Genomic DNA, 7064 nt, shown 5'->3' on the forward strand with positions numbered 1-7064 from the left:
CTGCATCATGGCGTTTAGAAATTTTCTGAAGAAGCGTGACAGGCAGCTCTGGGACACTCCACCTACAGAGGCTATCACGTGCTGGTAGCTCCCAGAGGCAAGAAGGTGTAGGCAGCACAGCACCTGTACATGGGGTGGGATGGCGTGTGCTCTTGGGGTTGGGTGTTCCAGATATGGGTGGTGGTCCCTGATCAAGTCCAGGATTGTTCTGGGATGGAGTCGGTACCTTTGCAGGATCTCTGCTTCAGTGAGTTGGAAGAGGGTGATCCTCTGCCTATGTACCTGCTCCTCCGTTAGCCAGACCCCCTCTCCTGCTGCCTGTATCCGTAGCCGCCTTGCAATTACGTAGAAGGCCGCCATTGTGGGTGTACTGTTGCATTTTGGGAGCTTCTTATATATCCTGTTCCTGGTTTCCACCTGCTTCCAATCCATGTTAAATACCGACTCTTAAATACCGAATTTCACAAAATTCGGTATTTCCTGACTTTGCTACATCTCAAATGGCCTTTTTTACCACTTCTTATTTACCGACTCAGTAAATATGAATTCGGTATTTACCGATTCGGTAACTTACCATTTCTTATTTACCGAATCGGAGATTATGTATTCGGTAAATTCCGAATCGTGTAATACCGATTCGGTGTTTTACTGACTGGTATTTACCGATTCGGTACGTTTTTGGTGACATACATCTCGATGCACTAATACCGGTCGGTAATGGCCGAATTTACCGATTTTCGGCCGTTACCGACCGGTATTTGGCTACCTACATCGAGCCCTAAATGTTTTAATTTATTTATTGGTATTTATCTTGAATTAATTGGTAATTAATTTTTTATTGGTAATTAATTAAAGTAGAATTGGTAATTAATTTGTATTAATTGATTAATTGCTAATTATGTTAATTTTATTAATTTATTTTATGTAGCGGGTTGTGGGTTTATAGGGGAATAAGGTGGGAAGTAATTTAATTATAATTAATTAAATGTTTTAATTTATGTATTGGTATTTTTCTTGAATTAATTGTTAATTAATTTTTAATTGGTAATTAATTAAATTATAATTGGTAATTCATTTGTATTAATTGATTAATTGATAATTATGTTAATTGTATTAATTTATTTACTGTAGAGGGTTGTGGGTTTATAGGGGAATAGGGTGGGAAGTAATTTAATTGTAATTAATTACATTTTAATTTATTTATTGGTATTTATTTTTAATTAATTGTTAATTATTTTTCAATTGCTAATTAATTAATTGTAAATTGGTAATTAATTTGTATTAATAGGTAATGATTTCTAATAAATATTTTTTATTTGTATTTTTAATGACTAATTATTATATTATATAAAATTGGTAATTATTTTCAAATAATTTGTAATTGATATTAATATATATATATTTTTAGTTATTATATGAAGTATTTACTTTCCCTACTGTTGCACTCACTGGAGTGGGAATTGTAATTTTTACCCCTACGCTATCAAACGTTTTCCCTACTGGTGCACTCTCTGGAGTGGGAATAGTAATTTTTACCCCTACGCTATCCAATGCTTTCCCTACTGTTGCAGTCTCTGGAGTGGGAATCGTAATTCTTTCCCCCTACGCTATCCAACTCTTTCCCTACTGTTGCCCTCTAAGGAGTGGGAATAGTAATTTTTACCTCTACGCTATCCAATGCTTTCCCTACTGTTGCACTCTCTGGAGTGAGAATAGTAATGTTTACCCCTACGCTATCTAACACTTTCCCTACTGTTGCTCTCACTGGAGTGGGAATAGTAATTTTTACCCTTACGCTATCCAACGCTTTCCCTACTGTTGCACTCTCTGGAGTGGGAATAGTGATTTTTACCCCTACGCTATCCAACGCTTTCCCTACTGTTGCACTTTCTGGAGTGGGAATAGTAATTGTTACCCCTATGCTATCCAACCCTTTCCCTACTGTTGCACTCACTGGAGTGGGAATAGTAATTTTTACCCTCCCGCTATCCAACACTTTCCCTACTGTTGCACTCTCTGGAGTGGGAATATTAATTTTTACCCCTACGCTATCCAATGCTTTCCCTACTGTTGCACTCTCTGGAGTGGGAATAGTAATTTTTACCCCTAAGCTATCCTACGGTTTCCCTACTGTTGCTCTCTCTGGAGTGGGAATAGTAATTTTTACCCTCCCGCTATCCAACGCTTTCCCTACTGTTGGTAATACTTAATTCCTCCCTTCCCGCTATCCTACGGTAAAAATATTGTACATTTTTTATTAATATTGCGTTCATATATATATATATATATTAACAAATCAATTTGTATGTTTTTTTACTTACATTAATTATTTATTCATTTTAAGGTTATTTATGTATTTTAAGTATGTTTAAGTTAATGATATTTATGATTTAATTAATTTTTATTTACTTTAAAGCATTTAAAAAAATTCAATATTTTGACTAACTATATTTTTTACAACGATATCTTTGATTCGATATTTTTGTACTTACCTGTTTGGAGATAGGAATTCGATATTTCCGCTGTCTATTTTTATTACTCGATATTTTGGTAGTTCTATATTTGTGTCATCGATATTGTTTCAGTGATCCCAAATCCACATTGTTCCTTACCAATAAGATGTGGCAGATCTAAGTGTAACGCAAGTAATTCGGCAAACAATTTATAATCCACATTAACTAAAGAAATCAGCCGATAATTTTTACAGAATTTGTTGTCACGACCATCCTTTGGAATAAGACAAATGGTGGCATCTTGAAAAGTACCCTCAGCCTTACCAGAAGAGTAAAAGGAATGACAGAGCGTTAAAAGCTTGGGCAGTAAAAGGTCAGAAAAATGTAAATAAAATTCAACCGGAAAACCATCAGTACCAGGTGTTTTACCCTTAGTAAGAGATGTCAGAGCCATGGAGAGCTCATGTAAGGAAAGGTCAAGGTCAAGAGCTGGAAAATCAAGATGAGAATTTGAAGGTGTAGGAAGATTCTCAAAGTAATTCTGAATAAGAGCAGGAGTGGTAGGAGATTCTGGAGTGTAAAGCTGTTGATAAAACTGTTGAAATTGATCCAGTATGTCCTTATCTTTATGTAGGAGAGAAGTATTAGGAAAGTAAATAGATTCTATAAAGGTACGTTATTTACGAGATTTAAGATAATTAGCGAGAAGCGAGAAGCTTCCCAGATTTGTTACGACCACCATAGTAACGGGCACTACTGCGAAAAAGGATGGAGGATGCATTATCAGTAGTACATTTATTAAATTCCAATTTTGCTCGTACAAGGTCTGGTGACATATGATTATCTGGTGAAGTATAGCATTTATGCTCCAGGGATTTTATCTGCGCTAAAGAAGGTTTACGCTTCTGAAGAAATTGTTTCTTTTTCCTAGAAACAAAATCAATAATGAATCCTCTTGCAGAGGCTGTAAAAGAATCCCAGAGGATATAAGGAGGGGTAATAGGGTCAGAATTAAATGGAAAAAAGTCGTTAGTTAAGAAACGAAATGCAGAAGAAAAATTAGAAACAGTAAGAAGCGTGCTATTAAAACGCCAGTGAGATGACCAGGGATGCGGTGGAAGTAAATCAAGATCCGTTACAATGGGAGAATGTTCCGAAATAACAATTGGTTCAATTGAAGAGGACAGTAAGTTTTGAGATAGAGTTTGAGAAAGGAAGATGTAAACCAGTCGAGAAAAATATATGTGAGGAGAGAAAAAAGAGTAATCCAAAGTGTCGGGATGGGAAAGTTTCCAAGAATCAGTAAGAGTTTATTGCATGATAGTATCAAGAAATTGTTTATATGTTTTATGAGGAATGAAGCGCACTGAGGATTTGTGATCAAGGAATGGATCCACTACCTGGTTACAATCTCCACCTAAAATGAATAAATCATCCTTATATTGAATACACTTATTTGTAATTAGAAGCCAAAAAGAACAGTCAGGCTGAGTAGGACCATAAATATTAAAAACAGTTAAAGGAATAGAATTAATAAGCAACTTAACCAGTACCCATCTACCATCTTCGTCATTTTCTTGTGATAAAACTTTACATTTCAATTTTTTATGACATAGGATAGCAACTCCATTTTTTTTGTTAGTGGAAGGGGAAAATAAAACTGTTCCAACCCAATGTCTTTTTAGCTTAAGGGACTCAATTGCCGAAAGGTGGATTTCTTGTAAAAGGACTAAATCAGGATTATAAGATGCTAAATGGGAAAGAACTCTCTGCCGTTTAATGGGATTATTAAAACCTTTTATTCCAGGAGATAACTCTGAATGTGAATAAAGCAAAAACTTAATAGAGGGAAAATTTGCAATAAAGATTATACATAATAAACAGTCGAAAATTGAAATACGGACAACATCAAAAAGGAAACAAAAACAAAGAAAGGGAGAAGGAAGAAAATCAGCATAGAAGTGAACAAAACCGAGAAGAAGAGAGATGAGAATGAAAAAGAGAGCAAGAAAGATAACAGCAACAGAAAAGGTAAGGATGGAAATAGGGAAAGAAGAGGAAAACTGCTTAAGGTGGGAGATGAGATAGAAGAAAAGACAGTACATATCCAAAAGGACGACTGAAAATAACATACCTGAGAGGGACATACAAGAGGGAGATGGGGCAATGGTGACACTCAACAAAACGGAACACTCGAAAGAGGGAATCCAAACCGAGCCAGGACATAGGAATCGAAGGAAAGGAGCCACATGGAATGAGGGAACAGACGTCACGGCAAGGAAATATAAAAAGGGAAAAAACTAATGACAATAGGAAAACAACATCAGGGATGCATATTACAATGTGCATAACAGATAATACTTCATAGCAACATGTTCAAAAAGTATCTAAAGAGAACATTTAAATGTAGAAACACCATCATAACCACTTTAAAAGAACTGTGAGGAATTAAATATGAAATAGGAATGTTAAGACAGTCAGCCACTGGGTGAAGTAGAGGTATCCATACCACTACTGGATTGAATGTGAATAAAATTCTTGAGCTCTCCTGGGTCTTGAAAAGTCCATGTTCGATTTTGATGAGTGACTTTGAAAATGCATGGTTGAAACAAGCCATATCTAGCTCCAAGAGAATGTAAGGTGTTGGACCCGGCCTCGTGGCGTGGTTCGCGCCTGTCCTGCCATACCCTGCGAGCGTAGGCCTGCACCCTGAGCCCCTGCGCAGCATCCCCGTAAGAGTAGCCTGCACCCCGAAGCCTGGTCGTCTCACCCCCGATAAGCCCGAACCCCCCGTAAACCCCGACCAGGCCCGCATGTCCCCGTCCCGCTCCCGGCTCCGAGCGCCTAACCTTGCATGCCCCACAAGGCCCGGCAGACATTTTCCCTTCCCGCGATCCCTGTCTCCCTGGGCCTAGCGTGACCCCGGCCCCAGCGAAACCCAGACTCCAAAGGCGCGCCAGTCCCGGCTGGGGGGTAAAGCGCTCCCGAGTGAGATAAGCCAGGCAGTTTCGATCGCACCTTTGGCCTCCCTGAGTGCTGGCTCCAGACCCGCTGGGTGTCTGGGAATTCCCGGACCCATCTTTCAAAGGATCATAGAGCCAACCGCCGGACCTCGCCAACGACCAGCCCCCAGGGCTTGAGACCTCCGCCTGCGAGGGTTCGGACATCAAAGGGCCACTGGACTATATCTGGGCCCGCCCGACAACTAGCGGGCAGTTGTATCTTGGACCTGAAGCCCTGCTGAGCTGATCCCGGCTGACCCTAAGAAGAACTCATCTGGAACCTCGGAGCCCTGCTGACGCTGTCGCGGCTCCAGTTGAACGGTAACCATCGGAGCCCTGCTGACGCTGTCGCGGCTCAGGCTGAACTGTAGCCATCGGAGCCCTGCTGACGCTGTCACGGCTCGTCCTCCCTAAGCCCTCGGAGCCCTGCTGACGCTGTCGCGGCTCAAGCTGAACTCGTAACCATCGGAGCCCTGCTGACGCTGTCGCGGCTCGACCTCTAAGACCATCCGAGCCCTGCTGACGCTGACGCGGCTCCTCATGAACTCCTCCAGATCAAGCCCTGCTGACCTCGTCGCGGCTTGAAGAGTACTCTGGTCCGGCTGGACCATCGAGATCACCATCACGACCGAGCCAACTCGACAGAGGTGAAGCAGCTAGTACGACCATCATCCCCCGTACCCCCCGGCTCGAGGATTGAGAGCTGTGCGCAGGGTACGCCGCGTACTGACCCAGAGACTAAAAGACTGTCCCGCTTCCCCCTTCCTGAATCCTCCCAAGACTTTGTGGTCCCTCGACCACTGTGTACATAAGAGTGCTTTCTTCGTTTTACTGCTTATATAAAGAACGTGTTATTCGAACCCAACGGGGTAGTGTCTGTTTGTAGTGTGGTGGGAGCTCAGCGTGTACGATCCTAGACTCGAAGTCCTCCCCGGTGAGGACCTCACGATAAGACTCGGCAAGTTCTGTGGAAGAGGTGGGTCTTGGGGGGACCGGGTGAGCATAACCTGGCCCTCTGAGATTGCCCCTTCTAACATTGGTGGCAGCGTCGCGATAAGAACCTACGTCTAGGGATCGTACAAGTACTGACACACTACCCGAACGAAGAACAACCATGAGCATCACGAACGACGAGACCACCTTCCAGATGGAACTTCTGGGAGATTATACACACCGGCAGCTGAAGCAGTTTTGCATAAATCGCCAAATCCCGACAACGGGACTAAACACCAAAGAAGACTTTCAACAAGCCCTAACAGCCTGGGTGGAGGCCGGAGCCCAACCTCCAGCACCGACAGAAGTCGATAGAGAGGGAGCCCCCCTGACCGAAACCCACGCTCCAGAGCGAGAAAGGACAGAGTCCCCGACGCGGACTCTCAGTACAGAGAGAGGTCTGTCTCGAGAAGAGATGACCGACCGAGAACGCAACCGAAACCACAAGCTGGAACTAGCCCGTCTGAAACTGGAGGAGAAGAAACTCCAGGGAGAACTGGAGGAGAAGAAACTCCAGAGAGAACACGAAGGGAAGAAACGCCAGCTGGAGCATGAGCGCAGCATGAAGGAGATCGAACTAAAGGCCCGGACCGAAGACATTAGAGCAGCGGCGACC

Source organism: Lissotriton helveticus, chromosome 1_1 (genome assembly GCF_964261635.1).
Source record: "Lissotriton helveticus chromosome 1_1, aLisHel1.1, whole genome shotgun sequence".
NCBI classification, from domain to species: domain Eukaryota; kingdom Metazoa; phylum Chordata; class Amphibia; order Caudata; family Salamandridae; genus Lissotriton; species Lissotriton helveticus.